Here is a 21,966-nt window from a genome sequence, read left to right as displayed (position 1 = left end):
AGAGAGTGTTACTTAATGTTGGGCGGATAAAGTATATTATGCTCACTTTGTTAAAAATGGCGCTGCCCACATGAGGCCATCACCCAGGTGATATTAATGTGTGTTGGGGGCAGGCAGGATCGTTGTAGCCTGGGGCTTGGTTTTGGGATTAAGCCTTTCCCACCCTTTTTGATGTGGGGCGGTACAATCCAATCATGCCTCAGAGAAGTGACTTTGTATTAGAGACTTCCCTATTTTGTATATTGGATTAAAGGTTTTGAATCTACACTATAAAATGGGGGCAGAATGAGAGTTTGTGCTCTTGGTTCCTGGGATGATTAGCATGAGCGAGCAGAGGGAGCAGAGCAGAGAGCAGAAAGAGGCCATGTGGCCAGGAGAAGCAGCCAAGATGGCAGAGTGCTGAGTGAGATGCCAGTTTGTGTAGAGTTTGTGTAGAGAGAAGGAAGGAGATGGGGAACTGAGGAGAATAAAGCTGATGAGCTAGAAACCTTTGATTCTAGGAAACTCGGATAAATCAGTAGCTTTGTGAGCACTGAATGTGAGTGGGTTTTGGAGCCCAGTGTGTATGTTTTACTTGCCCGCCGGTGCAAGCTAGGATTAAAGACTATAGCCCACCAGTTCTTGGCTCCGTTGTTTCTTTACCGACTGTTCGAATCCAGTGCGAACCTGCATGGGCTGGGCTGCTCTGATGGTGGCCCTGGCCCTGGCTACTGGCTTTACAATTAACCCAGCCCAATTTAAAATATTGAGATGAGGTAGGTACATGGGTCAGAAAGAAGTCGTTTACATCATAAATTTCTGAAAAAGAACACAATTTTTCAACACTAAATATGCCTTTTTTAAGCTTCTCTATTTCCGGGGATTTGCAAATGCTGCTTTCACTCTGTAAAGTCCTTCTGGTTTCCTGAGTCCTAACTGCACATCCTCAGCCTTTGCCTCTCCCACCTTACTTGGATTCTTTCAACTCATCCTCCAAGTCTCTATTTACATGTTTTTACCTCTGCTGGTCAAATAAGTTTGTAAAACATAATTTTTACATTTGCTCGCTTAGAGTTCACATCGGGGGCTGGGCAATGCCAGGTATATGTAGTCTGTGATATTGCAAATTACCTTCCTGCTTGGGAAGGGCCATTGTTTTGCTAAATGTTTGCTGGAGGAGAGGTTTTCTCACCAGAGAGAAGGAAAAGAAGCAGAGAGAAGCCATATTTGCAGAGTGAGAGGGGACAGAATGCAGAGTGCTGAGAAAGAATCCAGCTTGTGCAGAGAGAGATGGTATGCAGATGGGGAACAAGAGGTGAGGGGCTTTTGTGAGCACCGCTGAGACTGGTGGAAGCCTTTGATTCTAGGAGAAATCGGAGAAGATTCTCCTGGTTGTGGAACCAGAGGGAAGTGTTTTCCTTGTGTGTTTGGCCACCATTTTTGGCTCCACTCTTTCTTTACCATCTGCCTAAATCCAATGTGAACCTGCATGTAAATGGCCATGACAGCCGTGACTACTGGCCATACAACCTCTGAGAGACCTTTGCTGGCCAATGCTCCCTGTAAAGTCAGTATTCACAGCCACCATCACAGCCACCTGGCCCATGCAGAACACATTGGATTCAGACAGTCTGTAAAGAAACAACGGAGCCAAAAACTGGTGGGCTATCATCTTTAATCCTAGCTTGCACCTGGTGGGCAAGTAAAAACACACATTGGGCTCCAAAACCCACTCATTCAGTGCTCACAAAGCTACTGACTTATCCGAGTTTCCTTGAATCAAAGGTTTCTAGCTCACCAGACTTATCCACCTCTGTTCCCCATCTCCTTCCTTCTCTCTGCACAAAATCTGCAGAAACTGGCTTCTCACTCAGCATTCCACCATCTTGGCTGCTTCTCCTGGCCTTCTCCACGTGGTCTTTCTCTGCTCTTCTCTCTGCTTTCTTCTCTCTTCTCTATAGCTAATCTCAGGAACCAAGAGAGCAAGCTCCTGTTCTGCCCCATTTTATGGTGTAGAAATCAAAACCTTTAATCCAATATACAAAATAGGAAAGTCTCTAATACAAAGTCACCTATCTGAGGCGTGATGGAATTGTACCACCCCACATGAAAAAGGGTGGGAAAGGCTTAGTCCTAAAACCAAGCCCCAGGCTACAAGGATCCTGCCTGCCCACAGCCCACCCCCAACACACATTAATATCACCTGGGTGACAGGCTTCCATGTGGGCAGCGCCATCTTTAACAAAGTGAGCATAATATAATTTATCTGCCCAACACTCCCCCTTCCTAAAAAAAAATAAAATTTAAAAATTAAAATAAAAATGCAAACTACTAATATAAGTTCCCTTACCAAAATGGTTTTGTGAAAGAACTATGGATTTTTACAAAACTTCTAAGAAATAACAATAAAATGAAATCACTATATATAAAATATAGGATGTATATTTTTAATAGAAGAAAATATGAAGCATGAAGGTGTACTTTTGTTGTGAGAAAAGAAAACAGAATATACTTTTGAGATAAGGGAGATATAAAGTACACGAGGTGTTTTGTTGGTTGGTTGGTTGGTTGGTTGATTGGTTGGTGAAGAAAGAAAAAGGAAAGTAATTTTTTCCTCAAGTAAAATGACTGTTTCAAAATAAGAAAAGAAATAATAGGATAAAAACTGAAAGGTATATGTAGTTGTAGAAGGTTTGTACAGATTGCAGAAAGCTGGTGGAGAAGGGGTCTTAGAAAAACATTTTATATATGGTCAAATTAAGTTTGGAATGAATAACTAAGTCAATTACATCATTTAAATATATATGCATGAATATGAACTCTCACAAGATTTGTGATCATAGCCATTTTTAAGTCTTTTGTCATTCACAGACAATTACTGTTTTATACTTTGGGGAAAAAATATTCCTACAAATGCGTTTCATCTTCAAAGATTCATTAAAAGAAAACCTGACAAGTACTATAAAATGCAGGTTTCTAATAACTTTATTTTTTTCTCCTAATCAGTGGCCAGCTGCCTTTATTTACCATTTCAAAATTTTTAAATTGAATTTATTAAGGTGACACTAGTTAACAAAATTATACAGGTGTCAAGTGCACAATTCTACAATAGGCTGACAGCTGTCATGGTGGAGGCAGGAAGAGGGGAGTGGGGTGGATGGATCTAAAAAGGACAGAAATACAAAGAGAAAAACTCACCAACAACGTGGTGATTGTGGGAGTGGGACAGTGGAGGAGGGGATATGGGGGATAAATGGTGATAGACGAAGACTTGACTGGAGGATGTAGAAGCAGATGACTGCCTCTCCTGTGTGCCCTGACCGGAAATCGAACCCGGGACTTCCATATACCGGGTCAACATTCTATCACTGAGCCAAACAGCCAGGGCCAAAAGGCTTCCTCTTTTCTGGCACTTTTATTGTTTAAATGTGGCCCAAGTTTCTTACGGAAAATAAAAGCACTCTTTCTGCCACTACATGGGACATGAGATACAGGAATAAGCCTTCCTGGTGATGAGGAACCAACAATGGTGTGAGATACCCAAAATGAGCCACCTGAAAACAAAGAATCAATGATGCTTTTAACAACTAATTAGTCTTGTTTTCTGACTGATCAGTGATGCTTTCAAAGAAATGTCTTGATCAGAAGGGGGGAAAATATAAAAAAATAATAAATGGAGTCACTCTAAAACCGGGCCAGGGCTGCCATGCCAGAGAAACTACCTTGACCTTGTATGCCTTACACCTGTGAAATGTTAAAACAGGACTTGTGTCCCCAAGAACTTTGAGCAAAGACAAGAAAGCAGATATTATGGAACCAGATTGATGTCTACCATGCTAAAAATTTTAAAGACTATTTAGAATTTAGGCCACTATGTTATGCTATCTGCACCAATAGAAATGCTATTCTTCTACTGATGTAGTTGTTCCTCTTCCCTTTCTCATAAATTCCCTTGCCTTTGTTTCCTAATCAAAACATTGTTTGGGCTTCTGCCTGAATCAATTCTTCCCAAATACAGTAGCTCTTCTCATTGATCTCAAATAAATGCTTATTTCCTCTCACCTTGAGAAGTCTTTATTTTTAGGTTCACAGTATCAATTATAAATAGTAATGTTAACAATCTAGTACATTTTCCAGACAAGCATATAGATTGCTTCTATGATGAATAATGTGTAGGTAATCATAATTCTGTAACTACTGTTCACTGATTTTTTTAAATTTTTGACTCAACATAGAAACAAATTGCAAGAATCAAAGTCATAAAATACTGTAAGTTATGATTAACCCTTACAATGTAAAAATAACATAATTAACCACACTGAGAAGTTCAAAAAGGGATGAATAGTAGAAAAAGCATATATAACATATTTCCCCATGTATAAGATGCACCCTTTTTTGAAAATTTTGGGGTCTAAAAACTGGATACATCTTATACAGTGATTGTCAAGTCATTTAAGAAGTGTGGCATTTCAAATGCCATAGATCAAGGGTCCCCAAACTACGGCCCGCGGGCCGCATGCGGCCCCCTGTGGCCATTTATCCGGCCCCCTCCGCACTTCTGGAAGGGGCACCTCTTTCATTCGTGGTCAGTGAGAGGAGCATAGTTCCCATTGAAATACTGGTCAGTTTGTTGATTTAAATTGACTTGTTCTTTATTTTATTTTAAATATTGTATTTGTTCCTGTTTTATTTTTTTACTTTAAAATAAGATGTGTGCATAAGGATTTGTTCATAGTTTTTTTATAGTTGGGCCCTCCAACGGTCTGAGGGACAGTGAGCTGGCCCCCTGTGTAAAAAGTTTGGGGACCCTTGCCATAGATGGAACTGAGGATGAGGCAATATATGAAGATAGTGATTTGTCATCAGACACAGATAAGGATGGGAGTTTTGACAGTGATGAGGAGTTGTATGAATTTAATGATGAATAAAACTTGAGTTCAATAGCTTTATGTAATACTTTTTTTTTTTCAAATTTTGGGCCCCAAAATTAAGGTGTGTCTTATACATGGGGAAATATGGTACTAAGTTCCTCATTTTTCATAGCAGAATGTCTATAAATAGGATTCAAAGATAATATATCAAAAAGAATTTCTGAAATCAAGGATCAATCTGCCTTTCATATAAGTACTGAACCACTGGGTTACCGAATAATAGAAGTGGCAAGTTTCATTTCCATTAGCTGGAGGTAATCCAACTAACAAAGAGATGGAATGATAGAATATCAGTATTTTACAACTCCTAATAAATTACTCTATCTTGGTATTTTCAGGTGGTAGCAAAAAAATGTAGAGGCAATTATCTACTTCCCTATAAAACAACTTTACCATCATTCAAATACTCTAGATGTGTAGTGGAATAATCCATTGCACGACCTTGAATGGGAACACAGCCAACAAGAAAAGGATGTTTTGCCAAGAGAATTGTTTTGTGATTCGAAGGCGAGTCACTGGAACAAGTCTATGTGACTGAAGATGGTTGCTAGAATCTCTTCTCAGTAAAACATTCTCATAAGATTTTACTGCTTCCTTCAAGACTATTTGTTGAGATAAAAGAAAGGAATGTTGTGGAAACCATAAAAGTAATAACAGTTAATGCCTTTTGATATTGTATTGTTATTAAGCTATCATGCAGACGTATTCCATGTATTTTTAAGTAAAGGTGCCCTGGCCGGTTGGCTCAGTGGTAGAGCGTCAGCCTGGCGTGCGGGAGTCCCGGGTTCGATTCCTGGCCAGGGCACACAGGAGAAGCGCCCATCTGCTTCTCCACCCCTCCCCCTCTCCTTCCTCTCTGTCTCTCTCTTCCCCTCCCACAGCCGAGGCTCCATTGGAGCAAAAGATGGCCCGGGTGCTGGGGATGGCTCCCTGGCCTCTGCCTCAGGCGCTAGAATGGCTCTGATTGTGGCAGAACGATGCCCCAGATGGGCAGAGCATCGCCCCCTGGTGGGCATGCTGGGTGGATCCCGGTCGGGCGCATGCAGGAGTCTGTCTGACTACCTCCCCGTTTCCAACTTCAGAAAAATACAAAAAAAAAAAAAAAAAAAAAAAACCAAATAAACAGTTATGAAGCATCTTCTGTGTCACCCACAGAGGATACAAAAATTAAATTTTTTTAAGTAAAGGTTATGCTTGATGTTATGCCAATTTCTAAGTAAACAAGCTTTTTGAAATCTTGTGAATAAAAATAGGACACAGCGCGAACTCAGCGCCATTTGCCTGAGTGAGTGGTGGTCCTTTGCTAGTTCACGAATATTTCATCTGATCTCTCTCTCTGCACCCCCGACTCACATCAACATAGACAAAATAAAAAAATAAATAAACCTGAATTTGATCAAAGCTCTAATAGCAATGACAAAACAAAACAAAAAAGCCAATTAGCCAAATATATAATTACAAGAGGATCAAAGAGTTTATAACAAACTTAGACTTATCATCCAATCACAGTAGTGTTAGCACCTTCTTTGAATTCAATTCAATCTTGAAAAAGAAGATGAGAAGAGGAGGGGAGAAAGAGAGAAACTGGATTATGGACGAGGGTGGAGATGATACAATCCAGAAAAGAAGGTCCAGGGAATGGTGGAGCCATCTGATGGAAGGAGTCAAGTTTCTGAAAGTGTCTGGAGAAGAGCTGACCAGCAGTGGGCCAAAGTCTAAGATGGGGTGGGGGCCCCAGCCACCCTGCTCTGCATGCCCATATAGCCTCCTCCCCTGAGTGTGGCGGGACCTATGGATTTTAATGGGATAGCCTCTCCCGTGATCAGTTTACATTAGGTAAGACTCTAATCATGGCAGACAGCAGAGAGGTTCTCCTGCTGGCTTGGAAGACAGAAGCCACCAAGTTGTGAAAAGGCCATTGGCTAGGACCTGAAGGTGCATTCTAACCATGGAGAGTAACCCCCAGCCATCTGCAAGAAAACAGGGAAGGTCAATCCCAGAGCTGGAAGGGCTTGGATTCTTCTATCAACCTTAATAAACACCCAGAGTTTTGATGAGATGACAGACCCCTTCACTTCAACCTGGTGAGGTGCAGGTCAAGGAGTCAGTCAACCCATGCCAGGGCGTCTGACCCATGGAAACCATAAAATAATAAATGTCTATTGACTTAAGCCACTAAATTTGTGATCATTTGTAATGCAGCAATAGAAAGCTAATCTATGTCTCTTTACACATTCTTTTAATTTTTACGAAAGAAATACATTTTTCTTGTAAGGGTGCAGAGGAATCACCTGGGAAATCGTAATAAAATGTAGATTCGAATTCTGCAAGTTTGGAGTTGGGCCTGAGACGCTGCACAGGGGACGAAGCTGCCTGCTGCCGCCAATGCTTAGGGTTTATTTCGGTTGTGCTCAGATGTGACGTTTCTTGCTTGTCTTCAATACTGTACCTGCACCCCCCCCCACCCCCTCCCCGCGCGCACTTTCTTTGAAGAGGACCCTTCACAGGCCTGTCACTCGCCTTTCTCCCTCAGACTTCCGACCTCCGCGCCCATCGCAGGTGTCCCTTTTCTCTGCATCACCCCACGCCTTGCATCCCGAACCATCGGAAGCCAGTCCGTCGCCGCCTCGCCTTTGGAGCCCAGTGGCACCAGCAGCTCCCTGCACCACAAGCAGGTGTGCCCAAGAGCAGCTCCCGGGCCGGACCGCCCCCCACCCTCCCGCTTTGATCCGAGACCTAGAACCCCCACGGGACATCTCCGCTCCTGGATCCTGTCCAGGGACACCCTTCACCTGGACCCACATACCACCCCCGGACCTACAGCGGGCTCCGCAGTACCACCCATTCCTCACCCCAGACTCCAGACTCGGAACCCGGAGCTGCTGCGTCCAAACAGCCGCTGGCTGGCGCGACCGCGGGAAGGGAGTGGCCGAGAGGGGACCGTGAGCCGAGCCCCGAGGCAGATCGGTGCGCTGAACTGAGCGGAGCCGCCCAGCCTGTACTTTAAAATCTAGGGAGTGAGTTTCGGTTTCCTTTCTCGCTTGGGCGCCAGTTAAGTTTCGTTCTTCGCAATCGGACATTGGGAATTAGCTTTAGGAAGAGCTAGTTTTAGCATCTTTCCCTTCGATCTGAGCCTGAGGAAAGAGTGATGAAAGAGACAGAGTGGCAATCATATGGGCTTTGAAATTCAAACATAAAATAGAGGGAAATGAGGCAGAGACATCTGGGACATCTAAGCAAGGCAAAATCAAGTAAAGGGGGAACTTAGAAATACATGAAATTATAAAGACACTGTAGAATCTGAAATTCCACAGTCAGATGTGTGGTCTTGCTGCTCCATCTTTGTCCAAAAAGTAAAACAAAAACAGTACATAAGAGTACATGAACTCAGAGTTTCTATTATGAGAGAAGCTGATGATCACTGTTCTGTGTGAACTATTGTACATTTGGATTTTTCAAGGGCCAAGAAACACCATTAAAAGTTAATTGAAAGTGCAACATGCTCACTTTTTTTTCTGCCCAAACTGATGTAATTTCCACTTAAGTTCCACCTATTGATAGTTGCAATTTGGGTTTCAGCACTAGCCCCTCTTTCTCATGTCCTCGTGTGCTTAATTACACGATGCTATAAATGTGCAAATATATGAGAATTCCAGCAAGTGGGATGTGAGGGTAGCAATGAATTTTGAGTAGTCTTAGCAACAATGGGAAGCCAGAGCTGCTCTGTCTGCAGGAAAGATAAGAGCAGACCTGTGGGAAAACAGAGAAAAGAGAGTGCAGTGAATGACACGTACATTGTGAATCAAGTTGTTAAAGAAAAAGGTGGGGTTGGAGAGGGTGGTCATTTTTCACATCCGTCAGGCTATCATTGTTTGATTTGCAAATTTGTGACGTGTTTGTTGATGATGACACTGAGAAATAAATTAAAGAAATTTGGAATGTAACACACAGCTGGTCTAAGGTTACACTGTATTCATATCCGTTGCTCACAAACATCTCTAATGTACTTGCCCGTGGTATGCTGAATAATGCCCTCCCCCTTCCCTCTACCCCTCCAGACCAAGAAGTCAATGTCCTAACTCCTGGAACCTGTGAACATGTTAGCTTGCATAGCAAAAGATACTTTGCCTAGTAAACCCAATTAAGGATTTTGAGATGATGAGATTATGATGGATTATCCAAGTAGGCTCAAAGGGTCTTATAAAAGGGAAAGAGAAGCAAAGGGTCAGAGAAGGCAATGTGATGACAGAAGCAGAGTCAGGGACAGGATGAGGTGGCTTCGAAGATGGAAGAACGCACCGCAATTTAAAGAGCCAGCTGGCAACGGCAAGAAACAGGTGCTCTTGTAGAGCCTCTAGGAGGAACCAGCCCTGTTGACACCATGACTTCAGCCCAGTGAGATTGACTTTGGACTTCTAACCTTCAGAACTATAAAAGAATAGATTTGTGTCATTTTAATCCACTGAGTTTATGGTAATTGCAGCAATAGGAAACCAATACACTTTTGTAAACTACTATAGCAAATTGATAACATTTTCTAGAAGCAGAAGTTATGGATTGTATTATAAGAAGTAGAAATTTCACGATGTGTGTGCTATTGGTTTTGTCATTTTATAGATGAAATAAACAGGCTTAGAGGGATAACAACTAGTGAACGGGGTCAAGATTCAAAACCTGGTTTAACCAAAGGTCTACCTGCAGTCTTCTCTATCATATGATCTCAGATAAATGCTGCACATTCTATAACGGAAAGTCTCTCACTAATGGATACATAATTTCATTTTTCCCTCTTTTTTGCTCAATTATTGAGATGTTAAGTTTTTTAGTGCAGATAATGATTATGTTTGTTTCCATTTTAAATGACAAGTGAAAACTCAATAAACCTTGACCCAACCATTTTCAATTTCTCACCCCAATATATTTAACCAACACACAAAAGCTCCACTCTAGACTATTTTTTCCACTCCAACATCCTACTACCTTGAGCATACATTGGACTTTATCCAAATCTGACTGATCACAAACACCATTTCTACTTTTCAGACCCCTCCCTTTTACTTCCTACCCTTCAACCTCTTGGGACTCCTGAATGTTTTTCTTATCAGAATAACAGGCATGAGTCAACAATTCCAGCTCTCCCCAACTAACATGTTTATCTGCTTGGATCTGTAATACTTTCCTCTATATTTTTTTTGCCTGTGATTTGCTCAGTTGAATGAATCCTTTTCTGCCTCTGAACACTGAGGGAGATAACTCAATTTGTCTTTCATCAAACTGTTTTACAAATACATCTGATGCCTTTTTTATTTTCTCCAAAGCCTTTGGAATATTTTACAATAATGGTTAGAACCCTACAGAACTTTATATTTGCCTCAAGTCCTTTCTAATTTTTACAATTCTCTCTTAATTTTATGATAACTTCATATAACATCCTTACTTGGAGTCTGAGAAGAATACACCAGGCGCCACCCACAGCCAACACAGCTGACTTCCTTTAATCTGGATTTGGCCTCCTCCTCAAGCACCTCAGTTTGTTATTCTTCAGTATGTTGTATCTTCAATTTCACCTTACCAACTAAAATGTACTGTTTATTCCACTAAAAGATGTAGTCACTTCCATTTTAAAACACTAGTAAAAATATCCCCTGATCTATTCCACCTTTTCTCTTTTTGGCACAGTACCAAAAGTGGACACCCACAGTCTACACTTCACCATACCGCAAATCCTAAGCCCCCTTCCTGCAGATCTGCTTGGAGACTGTCCTGTCAAAGACACAGCTATGATCCAGTGATTGCTGTCTCCGAGCAATTCTTATTTAGTCTATGATCAATTTACTTTTCTCTCTAAAATATTTGAAAGGTTTTTCAACAATCTCTTTTCCAATGAGCCTCTTTTCCCTTGGTTTTAGATACAGTATTCTACTTTACCTCCATTTCTCTTCTCACCTTCTCTGTCAGCATCAGTGGAATCATCACATAACAACTGATCAAATTAGCCTGACCACGTGGTGGCACAGTGGATAGACTGTCGGACTGGGATGTGGAGGACCAAGGTTCGAGACCCCAAGGTCGCCAGCTTGAGCACAGGCTCATCTGGTTTGAGCAAAGCTCACCAGCTTGGATCCAAGGTCACTGGCTTGAGCAAGCGGTTACTTGGTCTGCAGAAGGCCCACAGTCAAGGCACTATGAGAAAGCAATCAATGAACTAAGGTGTTGCAGCGAAAAACTAATGATTGATGCTTCTCATCTCTCTCCGTTTCTGTCTGTCTGTCCCTATCTATCCCTCTCTCTGACTCTGTCTCTGGAAAAAAAAAAAAACTGATCAAATCAGAAGCCTAGGAACCATTGTTCATCTCCCTTAAGTCCCAGTGAACTTGAAATCCTAACACTTACTGAATCTCGAATCTCTTCTTTCTCCCATTTTTTAAAGGTTACAAGTGTCACCATGTCTCAACTGGATTACTGAAACAGACTATTCCCTTCCTGACTCCAGTCTGCCCTTCTGTTTCCTTTTCTGCCCTGCTTCCAGGGTAACACACTAAAAACGTGTAAAACAGAACATGTCAAGTCCCTGTTAAAAGACACTTTGACACTTCCTCATTGCTTCTAGATTAAATCTACCTATTAGTATTTGCACTTTTTTTAGCACCCTCCAAATATCTGATATGATTCGTTTCACTCTATTCATGAAGAAGTGATTTCTGCCCTAGACTTAGGTAATGATCAAATGCATGAAACCTAATGCTGGGCAGATGTGATTTGCAGCAGTGTATTACTCACACATACTCACAGCCCAGGCCGGGAGCCCGCACACCATGCAGATCCACATAGGGCTTTAACTAGGGAGCAGGGTGAGGCTGTGGGAGGCAGATTTTGTGATAACTAGAAGATGGGGTGACTCCAGGATTGAGCAGGACATCTCGGGATGTACTTAGAATGGCACACAATTAAAATGGATGACTTGTTTATTTCTGAAATTCTATTTTTTATTTCTTGGATCACAGCTGATCATGGGTATCTGAAACCACAAAAGTGAAACCTCAGATAAGGAGTGTGTGTGTGGGGGGGGGGGGAGAGGCTACTGTACTAGTCATTTTTATAATAGCAAGTTATTTAACCACTGCTGATAAGATGGAGCCAGTAATTTTGATAATATTAAGTATTGGGCCTGAGGGCCTTTAATGGGGCCCACAGCATTAAGGTTGTGATAATCCACTATGAGAAGCCTTTCATTTATTTCAGGTTTAGGAACATGCCAAATTGGACTGTTAAATAAAGAAGCAGTGAGGATAAGTCCCCTTTATTTATTAGGTGATATGTAATTAGATCTTATGGTTAAATTCCTAAAAAAAAAATTTTAATTCCTAAAAAATTAACAGAGTAGCAATTTAATGCTACATTGTTTTGTTTTTCTACTTTTTCTCTGATTATGATGTGACAGTTGTTTCAGAAGTTTAGTTAACATGTAGTTTTGTAAGGAATTTAATATGACTTAGTTTTCTAGCTATAATCAATGTGTATGTGTGTGTGTGTGTCAGAGACAGAAAGAGACAGAGAGAGGGACAGACAGATAGGGATAGGCAGGCAGGAAGGGAGAGAGATGAGAAGCATCAATTCTTCATGTGGCTCCTTAGTTGTTCATTGATTGCTTTCTCATATGTGCCTTGACCGAGGGGCTACAGCAGAGCAAGTGACCCCTTGTTCAAGCTGAGACTTTGGGTCCAAGCCAGCAACCTTGGGCTTCAAGCCAATGACTTTTGGGCTCAAGCCAGCAACCACGGGGTCATGTCTATGAGCCCAAACTGAAGCCAGCAACTCCACACTCAAGCTGATGAGCCGCATTCAAGCCCAATGAGCCTGTGCTCAAGCCAGTGACCTCGGGGTTTTGAACCTGGGTCCTCCACATCCCAGTCTGACACTCTATCCACTGTGCCACTGCTTGGTCAAGTTGTAAAAAAAAATTTTAAAGCCAAGATTGATGCATGACTTCTAAAAATCATAATACCAACATCTTTCATTACAAAAAGAGTTCATCCTCTACTAAATTCATTTAGCTTTGAATTGTGTGATCATAACCTCAATGTTAAATTTATAAATCATAAATAAACATATGGTGTTCATACATTTATATGAATACCCATGGAAAAGTAATTATGTCAGCAATAATTTATTTACCTCTTTATCCTGCAGAAACAAATAAAATATCAAACAAAATCACAGATGCAGGTTTTAAAATTAAAATGAGCACACTGGGTCTGTGATATTTCTGCCACAGGCTTTTCAACAACTGTTGATTAGTCAATGAGAGGAAACGCGAGGGGCTAAAGATATGCCAGTTCTGTGAAAAATTCCTTCTCAAAATAGTGCTGAGCACACTGTTTGCCCAACAGAAGTAGACAGGGAACAGATCTCAGAATTTTGTGTGGCAGAGCAACTGTCTTCAATGGTTGGCATTTAAAAAATATTTAAATCCCACTTCGGTCCAACAGCTGATTTCCTCCTTTACTATATAGTCTTCCTTCATTTCTGTTTTTCCCAGGGAGTGACAGCACACACGTACATGTTCAATTTTCTTTCATCTATGGTAAGCAGCTTTTGAAATTGCTATCCAGCTGTCCCTAGTTGTTTGGCAGCAACCACTTCACTTGTAAGATTGATAGTTCCTCACTAAGAATCTCCATGAAGCACACATGTTATATGCAAACTTGAAGAGAACCGAGAGAGAGTTTTGAGTTAGTGCAAAGGAGCCTCAAAGCTGTTTAGAGATATCCAATTATTTTGGTAGCTTTGCCTTTCCCCCACTAGTGAAAAAGAAAATAAAAAATGAACTGTCTCATTCAGTGATGCCTTCATTTCTCTTTATATCAACTCAATTTAAAACATTAAAATCTCCAGCCATAAAGATGCTTATGTTTTTAATAATTCAATCATATTATAAATCCAAATGATTTTTTTCTTTTTCCACTAGCATTCTAAAGTAGTTTTTCTATGCTATTATAATCATTTCATAAACATTAATTTCTATGATCATTTTAAAATTCCATGAGTTTACTTGACCATTGGAGATTTAGGTTATTACCAACTTTTGTTATTATGAATAATATTGGTGTAAACATGACATATATGTCCTCAAAGGAAAGTAGGATAGAACAGGTCAAAAGATAAGAACATTTTAAAGTGTGAACATTTAATGTGCGCAGAAGATTAACCACTTATAAATGAATCTAAAGATTTGGAAATTCACAGAAAAGAATTGGCTTGGAGTAGAGGATGCTTTGTCCCAGGGATTTAAATCAATGAAGGTCACTTTTAGTGCTCTGGATAAAAACATACTAGATTCTCATGGATTGCTTTAACCCTCTAAGTTCCCGAGTAATTTGCTCTCTAAGAATGTATCATTGATATACATTTCAAGCTAGTATTTTGGAAGTGGAGCACATCTGAGAGGAGCTGTAGAACCAGGGGTTGAAGATGAATAGAGGTGAAGATACAAATATATAAACAGGTCAAACAACAATTATGAAGGCATATGCCAGGGCTGAAAAAAATAGACAGAAGTGTGCCAATGTCACACAGGACAATGGCAGGACATGGGGTGAAGAAGAAAACCAAGAGTCCAGCTGGATCCAAGTATTAATTAAATGAGGTAGGAAAAAGGATGGCCAACATAAATAGTAAGAGCTTCAGAAGAGCAGGTCTTTTTATAATAAAAAGAAATAATTATTTGGAAGCTGGACTGGTCAACGATGCCACTGTTCAACTTCAAATGCACCTGGAAATGGGTTCTGTTCGTGAATGTGAAAGTGCAAGGTAAACTTGCTTTGATCATAGGACCTTGGATGAGGTGTGATGAAGATAAATGCTGATCAAGACACAGGGACCGAAAGAGTTTGACAGTTGTTATTCACAGTTCCCTGGGGAGGGCCACTCAGACGAAGCGCCCGGTTGAGTCAAAGGAAGAAGGAGAAAGAGCACTGTGGGCATGAGCCTTTATTTTGGTTTCCCTGGGAATGAGTTGGTAAGGGAGGGTAAGCAGGTTGACAATTGGTTAGTTTGGATGATTTAAGTGGGCTCTGGGGCACAGGAACTGCTCCTGGCTGTCTGGTACCTAGCCCTGGGGCAATTACTATGAATACAGTAGCCTGGAGTATGAGAGCCCAGAATGGGACCTGGTTGGGGGTGTAGGCTTCAAGGACTGCTCAAGAGAAAATACTGACCAGCTGCTGGCCAGGGCCTCAGAACTGAGTAATGTTTTATTAAAGAAAATATTAAAGTAAGTACACATTTCTCAACACATGCTTTGAGATGGGGTTGTGAAATTCACCTGGAATGTCCAAAAGGTACTGACCCAGTGTGAGCGGGGGTAGGAGGGCAATGATCGGACTCTGCACAATGTCCTATTAATTCAACAATAAAACATTTATAAACATTGGTGTGACAGTAGATTTGTAAAGTTATAGTTCTGTTTGAAAATTAGCACTCATTTTATTTGGAAATAGACAATACTTTTCGCATACAGTATGACGGTATCACCATTTCCCTACTTCATCCTGAGACTCCATTCCCTAACACAGCACCACCAGGATTTGTCACATGCTAACATTTCTATATGTTTGAATCATTTCTTGTGTGAAGAAATAGAATCACAGGTACAGTTTAAATTCTTATTTTGCTCCTCTGAAATCCAAGTCCCCCAGAATTCTTCCAGTGATTCACATGCTGTCCTCTGGGCTTCGTGCCTTAAGTCGGAAGCCTTTTTGGGAAAAAGTAGGAATGGGAAAGTGGTGTCTAACTGCCCCTCAGACCCTACTTTCAGCTCCTACTCACCCCGAATGTACTCATAGTTTGCCAAATAAAACTATTTGCGAAGAAGCAGCTGGTGCCTTCAATTCCCAAGTCTCTCAGGCCCTCCGTGAGACAAGTCATGCTTCAACTTCACCAGCACCTCTTTCTGCAGGGCTCTATTTTTTACCTTCTCTGCTGTCTAATTTAGTTTGACTACTGCTTATCTGTTTACCACTTCCAAACCATTTTGTTGATTTCTGGCATCTTCCACCATCTCCTGCCCTAGTCTTTGTCCTGTTAGGTTTGCACTACTATGTTTGGAGGTTTTGGAGAGGGGAAAACCTGGGTTCCATCAGCCAAGCTCACTAAGAAGCTCTAGATAAGAAAGTGGATCATATGTGATGATGAGGTATTATCTAAATAAAGGAGGACTTCGTACTTCAATTCTAAGTTAACAAAACACAAAGTTTTAAATAATCAGTTTGCCTCTTAGGGTTTTGCTATCAGATGTGAGGACAGAAATGCTTTTTTGTTTTTATTATCTATATTTGCCACTTGGGAGATTAGACTACATCATAAGGAGATGCTACAGAACATGTAAAATAATGGTGATAGAGCATTTTCAAAACTACAGGAAGGCTTATCCTTATTATGAATAAGTGTTCTACCCTACAGAACATAATTTTATTCTGACATTCTCTGGTGGCTTATATGGTCTCCCATTTATTAGTAATATGAAGAAGTCATTAGTCTTAAACTTATATGATTTGTAAGTATTTATAATCCCATGTAGGAAGCTATTAATAGATAAAAATGGAGAGATGAGCTGTTATATACTGAATTAAATCAATATAGACAGATAATTGCTTGGGGCTTTTATCTGGATACAATCTTAGAAAGCACCACTTTAAAGGGTAAATGTTTTCCTATAAAAATATGCAAGCTGAGTTCATACTCATTCAATTATTGATTCTTTCAACAACATTTGGAGGCTCTTTATGTCCCAGGCACTGAACTCAGTGTAACAAAGTGCTTTCACCCCAGTGCTCTAAGAATCCTGACTACGTAAACTTCTTGTTATGAACTATGCCCATAATGTGAGTTATCATTAAATGATCATTTTTACATAACCAAGAGGATAAAAGAAGTAGCTATTTTTAAGTGACTACTGAATTACCATTTTAAGGTACTCTACCAGTTGAGGAAAATGTATATGCATAAAGCAGAAGATTATAGTAAAAAGAGCAGTCCTTATGAGTGTCACCTTTCTTTTACTTGGTATCACATACTATATTTTTAATTGATTAAGAACATGTTTAGGCCCTGGCTGGTTGGCTCAGTGGTAGAGAGTCAGCCTGGCATGTGGATGTGAGTTCAATTTCTGGACAGGACACACAGGAGAAGCGACCACCTGTTTCTCTACCCTTCCTCCTCCCTTTTATCTCTCTCTCTCTACATCCTACAGCATGGCTCAGTTGATTTGAGCACATTGGCCCTGGGCCCTGAGGATGGCTCCATGGAACCTCCGCCTCAAGCACTATAAAAATAGCTCAGTTGCAAGCATGATCCCAGATGGGCAAAGCGTTGGCCCCAGACAGGGATTGCTGGGTAGATCCCGGTCAGGGCACATGCAGGAGTCTGTCTATCTCCCCTCCTCTCACTTTGAAAAGAAAAAGAAGAACTTAAACCATCATATCATAAAGTTGGATGCTCTATTGAGGGGACAGAGTAAGATCAGAAAGCATCTATACTTTTCCATCTGTAAATAAATAATGGATAGAAAAATGAATAAATACATACATTGGGAATAGTTACTTTATATTTTATCTCATGTTTTATCCCATAATTTTATCATATTTTATCCATGAATCCAGAGACATTGAAGGGCATAAATTGAAATATTCTACCCATGCAAGGATCTGTTAAAAAATCTTAACCAAGAAGCATTCCTAATCCACTGAAGCAGAAAAACCCCAAAGTTCACTGATAAGTTTTCATATTAATTCCTGATTATTTTTACCGGACACTAAACTGACATTTCTCTAGGAAACATCTCTCCAGAATATCACTGGGGGCACTGGACTGTTGGAAAACAAACACTAATAGTGTGACCTCAGTTCAGACAAAACATACAACTTGCTTTTTGAAACTGAACTTGAGATGTATTTACAAATAAAAATGATTCTATGATTGTGCAAAAAGGAATAAAGCTTTTTTAAAACCTTTCCAATGATTTGGAGGGGAAAGAAGGAGAGAGAAGCATCAACTTATTGTTCCACTTAGTTGCTCCTTTTACCGGTGCACTCACTGATGGCTTTTCCTATGTGCCTGACCCCAGATCAAACCTGCATCCTCTGTGCACAGGACAATGCTTTATCCACTGAACTACACAGCCAGGGCCAGAAATAAAGTTTTGTTAGCTGAAGAGCATATGTAAAATCTGGGTCAACTTCATAAAGAGAAAGGCTCTCAGACTCAGACACTCAGAGAAATTTCTCCAGTAGCTTCCCACATTCTATCTTAAGCCTATAGAACACATGCACTAACTATTCCTCTCACTGATGCTTTTAGTCTTGCTTTTATGCCAGAAACTATTATAGGCACAGGGAGAAAAAAAAAACCCTACTATCATAAAGTTTACATTGTAGACTTCTTTGATTTCAAATACTAATATTCCTATTTCTTGTGGGCTAAAGGGCTAAAAAATCACTTTTCAAACTGTGACCTTTGCAAATAATTTAAGGGTAGATGATCTACAGGGAATACCCTATTAAAAACAACCATGCATCTTTTTTTTAACTTATTTATTTATTTATTCATTTTAGAGGAGAGAGAGAGAGAGAAAGAGAGAGAGAGAGAGAGAAATGGGGGGAGGAGCAGGAAGCATCAACTTCCATATGTGCCTTGACCAGACAAGTCCAGGGTTTCGAACCGGCAACCTCAGAGTTCCAGGTCGATGCTCTATCCACTGCGCCACCACAGGTCAGGCAACGATGCATCTTTACATCAAGACTTTTATAATATTAATGTGCATTGCCAATCTCTAAGAACAAAGCATTACAATTCTCAATTTGAAGGAACTCTTGCTTTAAAAAAATACCTATTACTAGTTCAAATACTGAGCTAAAGGAGACACTCCAAAGATAGCACAAGTAGGAAGAATGGATGTTTGGTGAAGCAGAAAGTGTAGCAAAGTTGGAGTTCTAATCACAGCTCTAATTACTAACTCCCACAATTTGGGTTTTGCTCAACTAGGACATGAAAATGACAGTATTTACACTCTTTTCTTTCAAGATTGTGGTGAGACTCAGAGAAGTTCAATATACCCAGTGGATTTTCTTTTTAAACTATGCTAGGCAACATTTATGTAAAGAACCATCATTCAACAACTTTCAGCTTAGATCTATTGAGCCTGCTAGATCAGGCATGGCCAACAGTTTTTGCCCCCAGGCTAGATTAGAAAGAAAACTTTTTTCTCGGGCCGAACGAGATATTAAAATTAAAAAATGTTAAATACAAAAACAATTCATTTAAGTAAACAAAATTTATTATGTCATTTGTTTATGAATAAATGTGAGTGAAAAAAATTTTAATATACAATATTATTTTAATAAAAATATAATTACAGACCGTATAAATATCCAAACTGTATCACAATCAATCAAAACAATATTTAATTAATAGAATGAACTTGAAGGGGTTTTATCACAAATAAAACAATTATTTTGTTTTACGAACAGCCTGGACACGTTTTCAGTTATCAACTGCAGCTATTGTCTATGCTACAATGCCACTTGATTCAGTACACTTGACCACAAAAATAACAAATTGTTTGACCTTGGGTGCTCACTGGCAAACTCCGCCTAAAAGAATGTGGGTTTCATATTGCCGCTAAACGTCAAACAGTTCATATCGAGTACAGACGAGTACAAAAGTTGCAAATCTTTATAATGAAATTTTTTTAAAAAAATAAAGAAGTATTGCGAATCCATTTGACCAATTATTGGAAGTTAACCCTAGATTAGTCACATGCGGAATTCTTTTCTGCGTATCACTATCTTCTTAAATATCTCAATTTATAATAATCAAAGACACTTCTGCTTCTGGGTAGCTGAGATTTTAAACTAGGGAGAATATGAAAAATTTAATTGTGGGTCGCATAAACTCATTACAAGGGCCAGATGCGGCCTGCGGGCCATATGTTGGCCATGCCTGTGCTAGATAGTAAGCATAGTATATATTTGAACAGACCAGAAAATGTGTCATTGTCTTGGAAGGTGAGAATTTTGCATCTCATAAATTATATATTACAGGTGACCACATTGTCTTTCTATGAATGAAAATATTCCTTACTTAAGTACTTAGTTTTCTAGGAATTATCAGGTTCTTCCTGATGTTATGCTTCTATTTTGGTTTATAGAGTAATTGTGATGCAATTTTCAAAGTGTCTCTTATCCTCTAATAAATGCTTCAATTTCCTCATCTCTAAAATGAAAATAATTAGCCCTATGCCACAGGTTTGTTGTGAGAATTAAATGAGATAATGTATACAATGCACTGTTAACATGACTGGTGTTTTTCTAGAATCCTCTTGTGAAGTTGATTATCAACTTACAGTTATCCTTATTCAACTTATAAACTCTATCAAAGACTATATTAAACTCACTTGTTCTCCTCTACACAAGTAATTAGCTGGTATACCTTAAAACAACCTAGGAGATAAAAAAGATGCTATAAGAAGATGATATATAAAAGATCATTGGTGTTGGCTACATCTTCAACCATAAACACAATCATAATTCCACACTGCTCTTATTTCATTTTGCAAAAATAAAAATTAAATTAAATAAGATAAATAAATAATGAGTCAAAAGCTTTAGATACTGGTAAGCATTTATCTGAACTGACTGGAAAGAGACCAACAGCAGTTCTTTCTAGGAGTGCCTGGTGCTGACAGCCTCTTGGGGAGCAGAGCAGCTGTTCTTCCGTGGCAGAATAATGCGTGGTGAAGACTGTGCAGCTCTTCTCTTTGCCCAGGAACAAGCTACATGTGGACTGTAGAGTATACCTCACCACAGCTGGATTAAGGACAGCTCACTCACCCTTCCTCCACCGTTCCCTTCTGAAACGATTTCCACGAGAGAGTAACAGAATAGACGGTTGGACGTTTCTCTTTCTTCTTCTCTTGTTGCCTCAATTTAACCTGCCTTCCCTCATAATCAAGCAATTTCAGTTTAATCTTGTGTAAATGCACACCTCAGAAACTTAACCAAAGTTGTTGAAACTTTTTTCTTTAAAGCATAAGTTTCTGTATCTATCTATCTAGAAACCATTTAAGAGAGTCAAAGTTGAAGAAGACTCATACAACAGAATAGTACGCAAAAGTCATGCGGGGTCAGAGCTCAGCATTGTGGTTATGTTGCTTTCTAGTTACTCCATTAATAGCAACTGAGAATAGTGGAGGGTGCATGGCCCAAAATGATAATCTCACCAAGTACTCCTAGTCACTGTACTCACAAATGATAAAAAAAAAAACAACCTGTCTTGAACCATCCTAAGCAGAGTAAGCCGTAAAAAAAAAAAAAAAATCATAAAATATGATGCAATTAAGAAATCACTGGGAATTCTATGATGATATATCAAAGAAATCATTTTAAAATGATGTGTCTTTATCATAGATCTACTATCTAGGCTTGGAGTTGGTGAGGAGAGAGCATGAAGGGCAAGAAGATGTCCTATAACATTTGGTTTGGGTCAGTACAAAGCAAATAAAAAGTTTGTCCAAGTCAAATAAAATTCTCTTTGTCAAGGTCCATGAGACAGAATAACTTCAGCTAGGTTTTCCACACCCTCGATCATCACGACTCACAGTCTGTTAAGTCATTCCCATTTAATCACTTATTCTGGCAGTCAATCTACAAATCATTCAGTGTAACACATAGTTAAGAGCATTAGGCCTTGAGGTCAGACCATCTGGATTTATATGTGAGCACAGCAATTACTAACTGTGAGTCCTTGGTCTATGTAACCACTCTCTCCCTCTCTTTCCTCATCTATAAATTGGGGATAATCACAGTGTACTTATTATAAAGGCGTGAAGTTAGAAGAAGAAATACATATAAATGCTTAGCAAGTGCTTTCCACATATGTTGGGCATTATAATTCCTCAAATATTTATTGAGCAGCTTATAGATCTAAGGCCCTGTGAACTAATTATAAAGATTAAGCTGTGTGCCCATGGCCCTACAGCTAATAAATGGTGGCCAGAGTT

At 39.8% G+C, this 21,966-nt stretch overlaps 2 protein-coding genes across 5 annotated transcripts in view; one reads left to right on the top strand and one right to left on the bottom strand.

The window, feature by feature from the left end:
* LOC136337723 (probable ATP-dependent RNA helicase DDX60) overlaps nt 1-7,897 on the bottom strand; it is a 129,762-nt gene extending 121,865 nt beyond the window's left edge. For all 4 annotated transcript variants that reach the window (XM_066279407.1, XM_066279416.1, XM_066279422.1 and 1 more), the window contains exon 1: nt 7,763-7,897. The gene's annotated coding sequence lies outside the window, so the exon portion shown is untranslated. The remainder of the gene's footprint in view (nt 1-7,762) is intronic.
* PALLD (palladin, cytoskeletal associated protein) overlaps nt 1-21,966 on the top strand; it is a 583,598-nt gene that overhangs the window by 142,737 nt on the left and 418,895 nt on the right. The window lies entirely within an intron of this gene.

This window comes from Saccopteryx bilineata, chromosome 1, assembly GCF_036850765.1.
Source record: "Saccopteryx bilineata isolate mSacBil1 chromosome 1, mSacBil1_pri_phased_curated, whole genome shotgun sequence".
NCBI classification, from domain to species: Eukaryota; Metazoa; Chordata; class Mammalia; order Chiroptera; family Emballonuridae; genus Saccopteryx; species Saccopteryx bilineata.
This window is presented reverse-complemented; position numbering and strand designations above follow the sequence as displayed.